Source organism: Myiozetetes cayanensis, unplaced genomic scaffold (genome assembly GCF_022539395.1).
Source record: "Myiozetetes cayanensis isolate MyiCay16 unplaced genomic scaffold, myiCay2020 scf6-25, whole genome shotgun sequence".
NCBI lineage: Eukaryota > Metazoa > Chordata > Aves > Passeriformes > Tyrannidae > Myiozetetes > Myiozetetes cayanensis.
Window position 1 is genome coordinate 53,189,530 of NW_026087853.1, and position 17,086 is coordinate 53,206,615.

The 17,086-nt window shown below is 40.6% G+C and overlaps 1 protein-coding gene across 5 annotated transcripts in view; it reads left to right on the forward strand.

Annotated features, from left to right (window-relative positions):
* The first annotated feature begins 255 nt into the window (after positions 1 to 255).
* Positions 256 to 17,086, forward strand: part of TEAD1 (TEA domain transcription factor 1) — a 157,843-nt gene continuing 141,012 nt past the window's right edge. For 2 of the 5 annotated variants that reach the window (XM_050335495.1, XM_050335496.1), the window contains exon 1: positions 928 to 1,111. The gene's annotated coding sequence lies outside the window, so the exon portion shown is untranslated. Of the gene's footprint in view, positions 405 to 926; positions 1,112 to 17,086 lie in introns of those variants that run through there. The other 3 variants (XM_050335493.1, XM_050335491.1, XM_050335497.1) reach the window with 3 other exon arrangements.

Genomic DNA, 17,086 nt, shown 5'->3' on the forward strand with positions numbered 1-17,086 from the left:
CGGGCTCCCCTATGAGGTCAGCGCGGCGCGGAGGCCCCGCCCGCCGCCCCGCCCGCCCGCCCGCGGCCGCGAGGGCGGCGGGCCGCGCTCCGCCCCGCGGCCGCCCCGCTCCCGCGTTCATTTCATTCCTCCCCTCATTCCGCGCATTCCTCGCATCGCTGGCGCCGCGCAGCCCGGCCGGGAGCCCGGCCCGCCCCGCCGCCGGCGGGGCAGCAAACTCATCCTCCGAAGGGCTCCGTCCGCCGGCCCGCGGCAACCTACGGCCGCGGTATAAATAGCCCGAGCGGCGGATTAAAAATAGGCGCGGGGCCATAAATAGCCGGGGCGGCCCGGGGGGCGGCGGGCGAAGTTTGCCGTCGGAGCGCGGCGCGCTGGCGGTGCGCGGAGGGGGCCGCGGCGCGGAGGTAAGAGAGGGGCCCGCGGGCGCGCTTTGTGCGGCGGGGCGGGGGGACGGTCCCGGCCCGGGGGTCGGCCCGGGGGGCCCCGCAGGTGCCGGGGGCAGGCGAGACTGGGGGCCGCGGCGGGGGCGGAGGGGGGACAAGTTGTTTCCCGCGGAGTTCCTGCCGCTGCGGGGCCGCGGCCGGAGCTGCAACAGGCGGCTGCCGCCCGCCTGCCCGCCCCGCTCCGCTCCCCCGCGCCGCCGCTCGCACTTAGTTGCCTGAGTCACCGCTCGGCAACTCGGCGCGCACACACCGCGCACACAGACACACACACACACACACTCTCCCTCTCTCCCATTCACACACGCACGCACCGATCCTTGGCATTTTTCACATTTTTTCCCCACGAGCCGGCAGCAGCCCCGCGCTGGGCGCACAGGCTCGCAGCCCTCCGGAGCCATCCCCGGGCCTTGGCGCGGAGCTCCGCTCGCCGCCGACTTTCGCCTCCCTTTCCCTCTTTTTATTTTCCTCTTAAAAGATGAAAGAAGGAATGTCCCTTTTCGCTGCTTCTTCTCCTTCTCCAGAGCTGCCGCTGCTGCCGCCGCCGCTGCTGGTTAATTGCACATTCAAGTGGAAAATTTTCGGGAGTCAGCAGAAACATTGTATCCAAAAAAGACAAAGTCGCAGTTGCAGCAACACCGAGGAGATTGTCCCTGGAAAACTTCCTTTCGGTAGGAACCGCAGAGGTCTTTTTTAATTTCTCGGCGAGGTTTTGAAGCGCTCTATCGCACAGCTGTTCCCGGCGCTGGTGCGGAGGGCCGGTGGCAGCCTTTGTTCGCAGAGGAGCGCTTTCAAAGGAAGTACACTTCCAAGGGGGAGGGAAAAGTTATACAGTGCGGCTCTTGTACCCAAATTAAAACAAAGCGCCCCCCCCTCCACACAACCAAACAAAACCAGCTAGGAGAAATAAAGCAAGAGGAGGGGAGAAAATATCTCTTCTATTCACCAAGTAAAAAAAAGTTTGCGCTACTGTCTCTGCTGAACATAATCCTGGTCGTGATTTTTCTCCTCTTGAAATCTGTTTTAAGTTGAATGGTGTTACCAGTATAAAAATATTTATGAAACAATGAAATACCAGCCACCCACGTTTCTCAGGAGAGTTGTTAACTTATTAGAAACAAGTGCCTGCCTTTGATATGAAGAAATGAAAAGTGACCTCCAGAAGTACTGGAAAGTTAGGGAGCAGTTCTGCCCTGCGCTTTCTGAATGTAAATGGCTCCCAGTATTTTTTAACTGTTCCTTGTTGAACACCATCTAGGAAAGAAAGGCCAAGAAACATTAGATTAGCCTGGCGTTTTCTGATGTAAAATAGCATACGTAAGAAATGTAAGCTGAAGTGGCAGAACCTCAGGGAAAAAAAGCACCTATGCAGTTGTGTTCCTGTATTAACAGAAGCATATTTGCTTTCCCATTCGTGCTGATAAAGTTTAGAAGCACAATATTGGCAGTTAGCGGTTTTACAGAGCTGTCTAACCTGGATAATGGCAAAGTTTGGAGCTGTATGGATAACATACTCCTTTCTCTAGCTGCATGTTCAGTTATTATGTAGCACATCTAATATGGAAATCTCTGTGGGAATGCCTCTTAGGAAAATTCATGTAAATAACTAAGTGCTACCTGCAATTGAATATGAAAACAAAAATGATTATAATTACATTAGGACTTAATTTAAAATTATGTACGATTCTTCTTACAACCCTAGATTGGGAATGTGTGTCTGTAATGTATGATGTATTCTATCTCTATAAATAGTTGGGGAATACCATTACAGGATATTAGATTGTACTGATGGTACCATGGTGCTATTAAAAATGACACAGACCTGTATATTAAATTACTTCTGGGGCTGGGGGAGAAGTTTACATGTTTGTTTGTATATGTGTGTATGTATATTTTTATACACACACACACACATATGCATCCTTTATTTGGGAATAGCAATACAGGAATTAACGCCGTGGATGTTCTTAAAACACAAAATTGAAGATTTTTATATTTGAGTCAAATTCTGAACTTGCAAATTTTCAAAATCAACTTTTTGAAATTATTTTCATTGAGGGTAAACTTTTTTGATGTGCATTTATTTTTCACCTTCATGGTAAAACATATCTTTTCAACACTGCACTGGTTTTTAATTAGGTCATAAGGTGTTTTCTATGCCAATAGGGCTAATTCTGCATTTCACTTGCTCCAGGTTTTTATCAGCTGATCAAGCAGAAATTTCAGATGCAAAGGATTTATTTCAATTTTTCTAACTAGCAATCTAGAAATACCTTTGGAAAGTACTTTATTGCTAAACACTTTATTATGTATATTTCGAGCATCAGTTTTGCATAGGCTGCTTTGGTGAAGTAAATATTATTAGCCTTTTAACCCAGCAGAGTGTAACAACAGCTCTTGAGATTCAAATTGTGGTTTTATATACTGTACAGTTTCTTAGTCGGTGCTGAGTGGGGTGCACACGAGCAGTGAAGCAGACGAAAAATTTTGATTTGACAGGAGTCTTAGTAAAGACAGACTGTGCTTAAAGGAGTTTTAATTAAACAGCTAGAAAAGAACAACAGAAACTTAATTATGAACTAGACCCGCCGTGAGTTTCCAGCTGAGAAATGATAGCGTATTGTGATGTGTGGAGATGTGTGAGCATGTGTGTAGCATGTTTGGTGTAATTTGTAGCTAGTATTTTGTTGTTGTTGCTGCTGCTGGACGGTGTAGTGGTTTTGGATATCGTTAAAGTGGTTTTTAGGCTTTGTTTGCCCATGCCTGAAAAAGTTAAGCTCAGCTGAGTCACATGCAGAGAGAGGAAAGAAAGGATTTCTTCCATCTTTCTGTTGTAGATAATATTGTAAGCAAACTTTTAAGACATAGTGCAGGCAATACTATAATAAAAACTTCTGGAGCCATAGAGAAATTCCTGTGTCTTTCACTTCAAAAAAGTGAAAGGTAAAAATATGTAGTTGTGTATTATAATATAGCTGTCAGTTTTCAATCTATAAAGTAGGATAGTTACACTATTAAAAGGATTTCACTAGAAGTAATCTGATTTTATTAGAAGGTGCCTCAGACTGTTTCCAAAACATGAAGATTTTGTGTACAGTTCTGAATGTGTGTATTTGGGAGAAGGTTACCTTCAAACATGTTATGACCTCATGGCTCTTTCTATCTAATATTTCTTTGTGCCTCTAATATTAATGCTATATCTTTCCAGAGATGGTTTAAAATCTGTCTTTCTGTAGTGATTCCTTTATTTAAGGAGAAAATGTTTGCTAGATCTGACCCTTACTCAGGTTAAAGTGACCGGGATGACTCATAGGAATAAACATTTGCTGGATCAAATACTAAGATATTTACAGCATATGCTTTATGTACATGGTTAGTGTGATATTTGATGTCTAAAGAAGGACATCTTTGATTAAAATGATTATCAATTTGACACACATACTTTTTTTAGTTTTTGCATGGGGCTTATGTTCTGATTTGCTTGTAATCTCTCTAAAACTTGAAGGCAAATTTCTGTTAACAGTTGATCATTCATTCCATTTGTGCTCTTATTCATAGCGTATGTAAATATGAAGTGAGGGCTGACTTTTTAGAAATCTGGTCTGAATTCAGGTTAATTCCATCAGCTTCACATGGCCTGTTGCAATATGGCATATTACGTTGGCTATAATGAGGGTGCAAACTGGCCCTTTAGAAATGATTTTGAAGTCCCCAGTTGATCAAAGGGACCTATTTTTTCATGAGATAAATAGTACTTATTTCTGGGATTTGAGATTTAATTACTCTTTTGCCACCATGTTGCACTTTGCCATTAGCCCTTGCCACAAGTAGGAATGTTTTGTGTTCCTAAAGTACAGTCATTTACTATTAAAAATAATTTAAATGGGTCTCAAAAAAATTTTAGAACTTTCAAGAGGTAAATCATCTCCCTGAAAGCAAGGGCTGCTAAAGGGTTTGTGATGGTTTATGCAAGTACTGTATAATTTAAATTGCATTCTGTGATATATGAATAGATTAATGGCATTATTTATTGTAAAGCCAACTAACTCTAAGCCAGGCTGAAGATACATTTTTAGAAGAAAAATCTCTGCAATAAATTCCCACTTTATGACCATATCTTGCTGTCTGTTCCTGCACAAAACTCGCTTTGACTTTTGCAAGTGGAACAAGGATGGAATAATATTTCCTGGAATAATTTTGTGCTTGCTTTTAACGATTGCTCATTTCCAAAACAGAAGAGAGTGAAAAGTTGCAGACTTCAATCCTCTGAGGCGGCATCTTCAAATCTGATCCTCAGATCTGTCACATAAAATTCAGCTGCAAGTTTTCTGATTTAATACACCAAACTTCTCCTGTTTTTGTATGAAATCCTGATCCCGCTGCAGTCACCGTTTTATCTTGGTATTGGTAAAGCCAAAATTGCTCACTGTGTTGATGCAGATTTAGCAACTTTTATACTATATCAGGTTATTAATGTTCCACCAGAATTATATTAATTTTAAAATACAGGGATTGAAGTCAAAATCTGGCTCGTAACAACTAATTTGAGACACTCTACTACGAGAAGTCTTTGAGTGTCTCAAAGAGTAACGCGTCATGTGCTACATGCCCTTATTTGTTAGATGAATTTTTGTACATACGTCGAGAACACACTGAAAATCCACGGAGTGCCTAAAGGGTTTACAGACTCTTCCCCGGTTGGCACAGGGCTGTGACCTCTTTTCCTCGTCCCTCCAGCCTGTGCCTGGTTTGTCAGAGCCAGCCCCGTTTGAATTTGGCTCCCATCCAGCCGAAGGTATCACCTACAACTTTTTGTTCATTGTCTTCTGGTCGTTGTTTACGGAACAACGTGATTATTCCCTCAGCATCCTGTTGTACCTTTGCAAATGGCCTTCTTGGGTTTCCAGCTCTTAGTAGCTTTTCACTAAACTTTGGGTCAGAGTCAGTCTGGGCAGCAGCAGGAGCATGTGAGCACAGAATACAAGTTTACTTGCTAGCAGGTCAGGAGGTAGAATGTGAAATCTCAGCGTGCTGGGAGGGGGAAGGGAAGGAAAGTCTAGGATTATGTGTAAAACTATTAAAATGCTATTGACTGGGAATCTAAAACAATGACGAGTGCTGTTGTTTTTACAGATACATGAACTGAAAACTGCTGCTAATGATGGGAAATGTTAATTATGTGAGAACATATTGAACTTATATTCTCTGGCATGAACTTTTTTAAATGCATCAACTGTGCTGCCTTTTATGCACACAGCTTTCTAATTATCATAATTCAGCACAGCTCTGGCTTTTGGAAAGAGTTCAAGTGCAATCTCAACTTAACATGAAAGGAGTTTGTTTGTTTTGTTTTGTTTTTTTTCCTTTTTTGACTGAGAATGTTCAAGAACAATTTGAAAAGATAATCTAAAAATGCTACATACGTAGCTGGGTATAAGTCAGAAAATAAATATGTTCCCATAACTGCCTATCAAAGGAGAACAGATTATTAGAACAGAAAGTTATCTGTTTTTCTTATTATGTCTTTCACACTCCTACAGAACACAGCCAAAAGCACATTTTCGTAATTGAATACCATAGACACATCTACTATATATTGATTGACAGTAGTTTTTTATTTTGTCAATTTTTTAAATGATTGAGTGGATTACTGTGTTGTTATGAAAAGATTTTTTGCTCAAGTACTAAGTAAAAAAGATTTCATTTTCTTAAATAAAGCAGGAAGACAACTTTCTTGGTTCTTTTGGAATTAACCAATCATGTTTCTGTAACATATTCAAGTCCCGTTCTAAATGGTCCTTCCTGGTCAGTATTCACACCTTGTCTTTGTGGAACTTGAGGGGATTGTAAATATCAGGTCTTTCTAAAGCTCTCAGAAGTGGTTTGGTTTTATTTTTTTTTTGTTGTTTTGGTTGGGGTTTTTTTCCTTTTTTTTTTTTTGAGGGGAAAAGAAATTTAATTTAACTTGCACTTGAGTTATCCTTTCACAGATTTTTTTTTTTCCTGTATGCGATCAAATTGCTAGTTTCCACATCACACCCCCCACAATTTTTTGTGTTTTCCGTTACTACAGTACATGCTACATTTCTGAAATGCAAAGAAAGCCCCAGTGAAACAAAATGACTTCATTTGAGCTGGCACTTAAGAGCAGAATTCACTTCCATAGTGCTGAAATAAAAGAAGCCAAGTGTTTTAAATAGCCACTCCCCTAGGCCAGAGTGTTTTTAGAAAAGCTCATTGTCTAGATTTGAGCTGTAGCAGTATGCCTGCCTCTGTTAAATCTCCTGATCCAGACAGCTCGATTTCTAAAGTTGACATCTGGTTTACTCTTTGTTCACCTGTTTAAAAAAAAAAAAATGCAAATAGGCGAGTGTGCCATTGCCCTAGAGCTCTGCAAAAAAATAAAAATGCTGTTGACAGTTTGTCAAATAGTGCTTCCAGTCTAAGACTGCAGTAGCCTATTGTTATGCCAGCAACAGGCAACAGAAGTTGTGGCACCATATGGCTAGTATATGCTTCAGATAAGCTATCTGTTAATTTAGCTTATCAGTAGCGTTTTGATATGCTTCATGTTTGAATCGCCAACCAGTATGGCCTTGGGTATTTTTGGTGCCAAATTATTACTTAACATTATAGACATCACAATTATTCCCTTGGTGGAATCTCTCCCCAATCAGTCACCTCATGGTGCTGTGAACAGTGGTGCTTATTTTTGGAATTAGCTGGCATGTTTTTTTACATGGTTGTCTTTCTGCTGGGAGATTGTAATTCAGGAATGACATTTTGGTTTGAGGGGAGAAAATGTCAGAACAGACTTTGGAAGAAAAGGTAAATTCATAGAGATTTAGTGGATTAAAGCCTCTGTTATGTGTATCTCAATTTAAAAAATATGGTGATTGAGGACTTTAATTAATGAGTGGGAGGAAATTTTATTCATAATCTATCACCACCATGCATACATATCTTTTCATCCTAAAGCTGGTTTACAGTTTAAAATAAAAAGGCAAAATCCTTTAAATAGTTTCATTTTCCACATCCTTGGTTTTACCTTTATCCTTTCAAAAAATTAACCTTTAAAAACAGTTGTGTCCCTATATCTGCTGTCAACTGATCTTTCAAGGGTTTTTTTATGCTTTTTCTGCAATCAACTGAAAACCTCGTAGAGGACTTGCAGATTCAGTGGAAGTTCCTTCATCTTCCTCTTACCACTGCCTTTCTTTGGCTGTAATTATTTTGTAGCAGGGAAAGTCTCAAACCATAAATACAGTCTTCCATTCAATGCCTCAGTGGTATCCTAAGGGTTGGATCTGCCTGCATTGCTCTCTGACCTTGCAGCACATTCCGCTGTGTCTTCTGCCCTACAGGCTCTGCCTTGCTGTTATTTACAGGGTACCACAACGAGTCCCTGGTTGCCTGGACCATCCTCTTTCCTTGGGTATACACAGAGCTGTTCGTGGGCAGCACTGAATTTGGCTCTGCTTCCTTTGGACTGTGGTGACTTTTTGTTTTCCTCCTTTTGCAATCCATCTTGCCAGGACCTCTCTATCCTGTCTCTTGTGCTGCTGCTCACGGATGTGGTGTCACTGTTGGGTCCCTTTGCCCGTTGCTGTTGCCTGCTGTGTCTTTGCCCTGCCTATTGAAAAGAAAGGACCGCTTGTTCTTGTCATGCCTTTCATGTCCAGGATCCTTAATGACCAATAGAAGGACCAGATTCTCTCTCAAAGAAATTTACAGTCATCTTCTATTTGCTGACACCACTTTTTTAGTAGTGAGAGGAGGTCAAAGAGAAGTAAATTTTTCTCCTGTCTGTTTGGAACAGAGAAATATGACAGTCTGAACAGTGGCCATTCTATAACATCCCACTGAAGTCCACCCAGATGAACTGCCTGAAACAAATCAGGAGCTGACGGAGCACCCAGGGGCCAACCAGGTGGGCAGGGAAGTGAGAGGTGATGTTCCCATGTTGCTGCTCTACCTGATTTTACATTGACACCTGCAGAAAACAAGAAATGCTTCCTGCCCTTGCCTTGGCATCTGAGGCTGCTAACAGGCTTCCACTTACTCTGTAGGGACATGAAATTTGAGCATCTGTCCACTTACACTTGGGGGTTTGGGGGTCACCTCAAATTTTAAATCTATTTTAAATTCAGATTTAGAGTTCAGGTCCATGGTAGACTCATGCAGTTTGATGAAAATAATGGTTTTTGGCTTCTGGCTCATTGCAGATTAAACCTGTAATCTCCAGTCTGTTGTGATTAGGGGGAAGGTAAGCAAAGGTGCTGGGAAAGGACAGGTGTTTAGACTTCCAGCTCTCTGAGGCATGTGTGCATCTTTCTTATAAGTAATTTCTAAGTGCTTAACTGCAAGAGGCAATTTTCAGTCCACTAATGTATCTAGTTATCACCCATAACGAGTATGGTTGTCTTCAGATTGATGGGTCTGTTTAAACATGACAGATATGTTTATTTTGTTTATATGCAATAAGGTGCATCTTTCAAATGGTGAAGGGGGTTGATTGAACTTCAGAACCTGCGAAGTTTTAGTTTATTTGGTATCTGCTTGACTTGGCTTTACTAGTTTTTCACTGGTTCCAGTCATTGCTTTGTGACAGGAAATCCATAGCTCCAAATAATGTGCATTTAACTCTTTAAATTGACTATTACTTATGCATAGTAATTTCTTGCTGTGTTTCTTGGCATATTTACTATATTCTTACTGACTGGTAGTAGATAAGCAGCTGAAGGGGCACATTTGAGAGACAGTTTAAAATGTGTGGCTTCCTATACGGATTCACTTTAGCCTCTGATGTTAGTAATAATCTTTGCCGGTGAAACAATGACCCATAAATAACTTTATCATCCAAAATCTCTAAAAACAATGCAAAGAAGTCCAAAGGGTAGTATAATTATTGTAGCTCTTGGTTGATTGGAAAATTAACTAATATTCTGGCCTCTGAGATTTTGGAAACAAATTAAAGAACCCTTTTTAAGGTAGCAGGCTGCTTTTAATGGTTCTTCTGTATTAAGGAGAGTACAGTATTGTAGGTTATTTATTTCTGGGCATGCAGTACAGGGTGAAGAGCCTGCAATTCAGCTAGCAGTGCCTCTGTGCCCTGAGGTAAACTCTATTTCACAAAGGGAATTTTGATTATGGTCTACTGCTCTGTAGCATAGTGGAGACTTCAAGAGGCAAGTGGTAAATGCTACCAAAGAAAAGCTGGATTGGAGCCACTGACGTCATCTAAGTAAATCTGCTGTAGGACTATAGCCATAAAATGACTGCCAGCCACTGAGCGCACTTTGGCCTTTTCTTGTCAAGTGTTTTAACTGCTGGTTTTTTCTTTTCCTTTTTTTTCTTCTTCCCCCCCCGAGTGAGATGCATTTTGTTTTCTTTTTTTCTTGTGCTAGTTGTGCACACGGTGATATACAGAAATGCTAACATCCCCCTCCGTCCCCACAACCCTGCACAGGGCGGGTGAGTGGCTGCAGCTTGCAGTTCAGAAATTAAAAAGTAAACCAGTACTTTTCCATACATGAGCTTAGCAGAATGCAGCCTCCATCACAAGCTATTTTTTAGGTGCAAGAGCCTGACAGTTCAAGCATACTGGTGAGATTTGTGTTGTGAGCAAAAAGCATTTTGAGGCAGTGGAAGGCACGCTTCCCTCTGGAAGAGCTAAATGCATAAAAAACGGTTGGGTTTGAATTCTGAATTAGCACAGAATGCAGGGGTGTGTGTGTGTGTGTGTGAACAGTGTTAGTCATTGCTTTAGGATTGACCTCGGTGGTTTCAGTCACTTCTGAAACAAAACTTTCCAGTTGTTTCAAACACCCGAATATTTTGTTAGCAGCCCATCTTTGATGGTACTTTTGTACACAGCTAAAGAAACCAGGTGCATTAACAATAGTAGCTCAAGGATTCATTGATTAGTACATAGCAATCATATGTGTACCGAAGGGAATATCTAAAATATTCCAGCTGTCCTCCACTTGAATTTCAGCTGTATCAGGGTTGCAACAAAAGTACTCCAGTTTTTGACAGTGGATTTTTAATTCATTGTCAACATTCTCTTGAAATGAATTTCCAGGAAGTTTAACATGCTATCTTTTTTTTTTTTTTTTTTTTAAACAGGGTTCACTGTAAAACACATTTATAATTATTAGCCAGAGTGTCCCATGAGAATATTCGTTTACTTGATTTATGTACTTTTTTTTTTAAATAAAAATTAAGCATCACTGTTTTTGAAGTTTGAGTCTTATGATCAGAAATATATTAAAACCAGTATCTTATCCATGAATCATTAGATGAGTCAGTTCCTGAAACCACTACAAGCCTCACAGTTCTTGGCTTCGGCTGAAAGCAGGAAATCCAGGCTTCAATAACTTCCTTTCCCAGTACTGGCTATAGCAGCGTTAGTGGTTAGTATATGCTGCTTTTGTAAGCAATAGGAAGATGTATGTCTGAGGAACAAAGGCACTCAAGTCAATTTGCTGAAACTGTTTATAATTTGTGGTCTTGATTTGAATGTCAGGATACATTGGCATATACTACATTCTGTGCTGCAGTACATTTTCCAGCAGCGATATTCAGAATATGAAATAGAGGGAACACATTATGGCACAATTCTTGGACAAAACCCATCTAATCAGTTTTCCAGAGAACAGGAAGATACTTTAGTGAAGTCATCCAGCTCCTAAAGACTAATGGGAACGAGAGCTGAATGCATAGGAGTAAATTTAAAATGTTTATTTAGCAGTTACTTTGTCTTCTGCTTGTGCAACAAACTATTTTTGTTCTGTTTCAGTGCTCCAAAAGGGCTTGAAAAAAAAACCACCCAACCCAAACTTGGAACTTGTAAAATAAAAACACATGATTTGTTTTTCAGTGTCCTTTTTTGTAGTGAAAACTGTTTGCCTCCTCATAATCAAGGACACATTGATTGTCTCTATTTCCGTGGAGCATTGTTGGCTGCAGAATCTGTCCTTAAAATGTGGAGTGCCTATACACTGACAGCTGTGCAAGAGGATGCACTATTTACCTTTTTGAGCTAATGGGGCCAGATTCAGGCTTGGTACAATGTTGATTTTAATGTGTTTACACCTGGAAAGTTTACATACAACCCTTTGTTTTTCTTAAATATTATGAAAGATAGTTTGGTATCTTATTTGGTTAATTTAACTCTCTAATTAATTAGCAGCACATGAAAGCCAAACCCACCCTCTTTAATAACTTAATTAAAATTCTTTTTATTCTTCTATCCAAAACATCCTTTGTTTTTAACTAAGTGGGAAGAGCAGGAATATCGAGAGCAATAAATTAGTAGACACCACATTTAAAAAAAAAAAATCTTCTTTTGACAGCATTGGTTAAACTGTATATGCAGTATTGATTAAAAACAAATACAGATCTCTTCATTTAAACAGGCAGAATGATTATTGCACATTAGGCAACAAGACCTTTTGTGTTAGATAACATGTGAAATTGCTTCAATAAAGCAAGCTACAAGTTGGATTCTCTCTTATCTGGTGCAGTTCAGTGTGGGTAAGTTGACCTCAGTGTAATGGTGGGCCCCTACAGAGTTCTGTAGCCAAAGGGTTACTGCAGGTGATCCCGTGCTGGTGTCCAGCAGGGTGCTTCTGGAGTCTTGTGTTTGTCAGGCACAAGAAGAGGATTGGACTGGGAAAAAAAGGGGGAACACAGACCACCTTGAAGTCAGCTCTGTGCTGAGATCCTTTTCATGTGAAGACTGGTATCCATAATAGAGACTTTTTGCCATCTCCTCCCCCTTTCTGTGCAACTCAATGCCCATGGAAAGACATAGAGAGGGTCAATTCCTTGCTCAGGCAAAGACACTGGAGCCTTTGAGGAGCTATTTCGAGTTGTGGGTGAGGTTACCCATCAGGGAGATGAAGAGGCTCTCTCCTCCTAATTGTCAGGTTGGTGTCAGCACAGTTTTCATAGGCTCTTTTTCCCCACAGTAGGGCTGGTAACATCTATCCAGGGAGAGGCCACTGGATGTGTTTTGTCATAATGGCACTGTACCTGAGGTGGGTTGCTGAGACTTTTGGCATGACAGTGAGCATCCAAGCAAGCTGCTTTGTGAATTCTGTGGGATCAGGGTTTCTCTTAGAATATTTAATGGGATGCTGGTGGACCATAAAGGTGCAGAGAGCATTTAAAAAAAATTAAACCCAGCACAACTGGTCCTTAACTGCAATTCTCACAGCACCAACTTCTGTGGTAGAGGAAGTTTGTAGAGATCTCCAGGTAACTCCTGTTCTGCTTCTGAAGGCAAGTCTATATCAGGCTGTGGAGCTCAGTACAGAGTCACATCGCAGACAACCAGAGATCTGTGCCATCAAGCTTGTGCAGTGGAGAGCATCATGTGAGCAGAGTGGCTTGGGCTTAGCACAGTGTAGCTATATAAACAATGAGACTGTTTTGGAGGCAGGCTGGCTTGTCTCACCCTGCCTTCTCTGTCACATATGAAGAAGGAGCACCTTCTCCTTTGAAAGAAGAGCTGGATGCTTAGGAGGCATCCCAGGAAGCCTCCGGGAAGGAGGCATCATTTCTTCCTTTCTCTTGGCTAGTTTAAGTGGTGCTTGATTCACAGATGCTGTGCTGGAGCACCAGCTGTTTATGCACATAGGAGAAGAAGCCTCATTCAGGTGTGTTCCCTCTGCTCTGGAGAGCCAGATGCTGATGCTTTAGGGATTGCAGTGTTCGGCATCACACCACCTATTGTGGATTTAACTTACTACATTGTAATTAACTTCTTGTAATAACAATAATTATAATAATTAACTTACTAAAATAACAAGGATGTTCTTCATACTGCTTCTGCATGCTGATTTTGGGACAGAAATCTTTCTTGTTTTCTGTGTAAGGGAAAATGTAAGCAATTGAGCAGTGGAGAATAGCAGTGGCTTTTCACAGGATCAAAGCATAGGTAAAAGGCATTGTTCCTGTTTGTGATCATATGAAGTGCAATTTTCTATTAATTAATGTTAAACAATGGATTGTTTAAGAACAAAGCAAAAAAACCTTTAAGTGGAATAAGCATCTAAAGTTTAGAGGCAGGTTATAGTTGTGCTTGATTTAATTTTTTTTTCCCTTGCAAAGAAATGTAAATGATTTAATATTGCCTTTCTAGTTGAACAGTCCTGAATATGGGAATTGTAACGCATAAGATCTTGAGATACATTTTGATCAAGTTCATACACTTTAAATGTGTATGAACTGAACATCTTTGTGTTGCTATCGATCAGAGAGATGTCCTGTTGCTCTAATGTGGATTTTGGTTTGGGATTAGAGGCCTGGGGCTTTGAATTGCTTGCTGTCTGTAGACCAAGTCATCAGTGGCTAGTGATTGATTCATTAATTAAAATCAATTTAAATGGATTTGTAAGCCTCATGTAACAGATTATCTTATTAACAGCATGAGAAAGGCACTGTGATCTGCAAGGAATGTGTCGCTTTAGACAAAATATAGCACGATTTTGTGGGAGAATTTAATGAATTGCTGTTGCTGTAAGTGATCTATGCAAATGGAAGAGCCTTGCTTAAATTCTACATTAAACAGACTCTTCCTGTTGAACATGTTTTTTTTTTTTTATTTTTTTGAGCCTCCTCCAAAAGACTTGACTTTAATTGCATGTGTGTGTGCATGCATGTGTGTGTGTTCCTGTACATATTCATGGTCACAGTGACACGTTAAATATTGTTGAGTTTCTGATATATTCTGATTTTGGAGGTTTTCTTGTTTTGTTTGCTGTAGTGTCTCCCTGACCCTATTCAAAAATATCCACAACGGGGAAAATAATTTTCTAAATTACTGAAAACAAAATGACAGAAAGAACATTTAATGCAGTTTAATCCATGCTTCGCCTGCTCAGCCGTGCTGTCTGGAGGAGACACTTTGGACAGCTGGAGGGGCCAAGCGGGCAGAGGGGACTTCTGGCAGAAGCAAAAGTGTTGAAGAGGTGGCAATAAAAGCTTTCCTGGCTGGGAGAAGGGAGGCTTGTCTGTCATCCTTGCATTCATTTTGTAACTTCTTTTTACACCAAGATGTAAGAGGAACCAAGTCATTGCAGGCTTGTATGTGTATTATTAGGCTCTGTGATCAGGCCTCAAGAATATCTAAGCCAAGGTGTCAGTAAAATCAATGGGAATTTGAATTTAGTTTCAAACAGAGGAGGGTTGTTGCCTCCAAATCATAGCCTTGCCCACAACCTTTCAGTAATCTCAGTAACATGTGTGCTCCATTTTGATTTGTAACTCAGATTTCTAAGGAAAGAAGATTTTTAATTGTGGGTGCTACATTCTAGCATCACTTTACACCCTTCTTCCCTGGTTTGTGCTCCCTGTGCATTTGTGATTAGGGAGCAATGTGAATTAAATTATGAGATCACTTTTCCATTTCAATTAGTCTAGTTTCACTTTATTTCCTCTGCTGTATTGAAGAACTGGAAGAACTGAACTGAAAAATTGTAATGAACTTCTTAAAAAAAAAAAAAAAAGACAAAGCAAAATCACAACAATCATATAGCCCTGAATTGCCTTTGAGACATCATCCATTCAAGTTGGAAGAAATTCTGTTGATTCACTATTAATGAGCTTTGTTTGTTAGATAATCTTGCTGTCATTGGCAGTATAGATTACAAATCTTTAACCGAAAAAGGTTCAAAACTGCATTAACATGGTAAAGCCAGTTGTAACTGCATTTTTTTGAAATAAAATGCATTGCCTGAGATGTGAGGAATTTGCCATGGTATAAAGCTCTTTTTTTCTGCCATGGTAAAAGGCTTTTTTTTGTCACTTGTGGAAAAATCAAACAAGGTGTTTGGGAGATGCAAATCAAAGAAGCTATTACTCTTACTTTAAAATATTGCAAGCAAGCTGGGTAGTGACCACCAGTTTGCTCCATAGTTATCTCTTGGTATTCTTTGGGTCCTGACTTTAGGGAATGGGTGATTTGCCTCTCCATGCATGTGGGCATGTTGCCAGCCTGTTGCCTGCCAATGACTCCAGTAAGAAGTCTGGAGATAGAACAACTTATAAGTGCACAAGGAGAGTGCAAACTATCAAAACAGCAGCTCTCGATGCTCCTTTTGGTGTACACCTTCCACAAAGCCTGTGATGGCTTCTGCACTGTCCCTTTCCTTCTCTGAGTCTGTGGTAGGTGCAGAAGTGTAAATGTGGAGGTTTGTGGCTGTGTCCTGCTGGGTCACTTGAGCCTGGGAACTTGGAAGCCAGCATTGAAATTCTGGGCGTGGCGAGTTATTTCATCCTGGACGCAGCCCTTGAAACCAGGGAGAAAGTCTTCTTGACCTGACTTACATTAGCTCTTACATTAGTGTGCCAATTTGAAATTAGAGTAGTCACATAATGATTATTTATTTTGTGAACCCCTTGGTTTGGAAAGGAGCAAGGAGACTCTTGAACTTACAAGAAATATGCTGAGTCGCAGCATTTTCTTAAAGAGAGAAGAGAGTAAGGCTGGTGTGTTACTTTTGGCTGGGATAGAGTTAATTTTCTTTTTTTGGTGTGGGGCTGTGTTTTGGGTTTGTTGGCTGGGGTTAAACCACAACAGCAGGACATAAGCAGCATATAGACCCCTCAAAGCAGCAAATTTGCAGAGAGGTAGTTCCAAGGTGGCAGACATAGGCCCTCACTACTAGCCCTCTCCTCTAGTACTGAGTAGTATGTGCAAGTACAGTCCTTTCCTTCAGCTGCTTCATCTTACATATCCAATCCCTCAGTTGTAGAACCACAATTTCAATTAATTGACTTTCTTCAACTGAATTTGTACCATAGAGTTCTGGCTAAAAGGAAGAGGACATTGGTGAATAGCTTTTAAATAACATACTGCATAACCCTGCCATTATGACTTCAGGGAATATTTTCCATTCTGCTTTTGTCTATAATGTGAATCTTAGTAACATTTGTCTTGCATTAAGGCTGCAAAGTTTTTTTTATATATATATTTGTTACAAACCTTGTGAAATGTTTTTTATTCTCGCAAATTATAAATAGTTCAGTTGGCTCATCTATCCCTTTTGTAAGCACGTGATTTTTTTGTAATAAGACATAGTTCTGGGGCAGTGTTGTACGAATGCAATTGAGTTGTACAGGAATAAAATTTCCATGGTGTTCCAAGAAGGTCAGTGGTATGCAATTAATTGCTGGACCTATGACAGGTGCTGGGTAGGAAGTGTGGCTGCCCAAACACTAAATATAATAATTAAACTGGGGGGGCTAGTATTAAAAGCATGGAAGAGACATGACTCTGATTAACACACAAGTTTGTTTTAACAATACTATGATAGATATAGATTTGTGCCTTAATGTTATGCTTGCGATTTATAGCTTGCGTCTTCAAGGAAAGTGTTTGTTCTCCAGCTTGGAGGATGGGATCTAAAATAAGAGGACCATGTACTTAATTTGTGGCTAAATTTTTGGTGCATGATAAGCCAGTCTTATTAAAGAAAGTTTCTAGTTATCTGTATATTCAGAGGAGAGAGCTGTGTGCCTTTGAAGGCTTCCTGAGGGAGGTCCTGCCATCCACCCTCTGTGTCTAAATTGAAGTGGATGGCATCTACCTTAGTAGGTGTAGCAGTTTCCTTGGGTGGGGGTAAAGCTGTTATTAG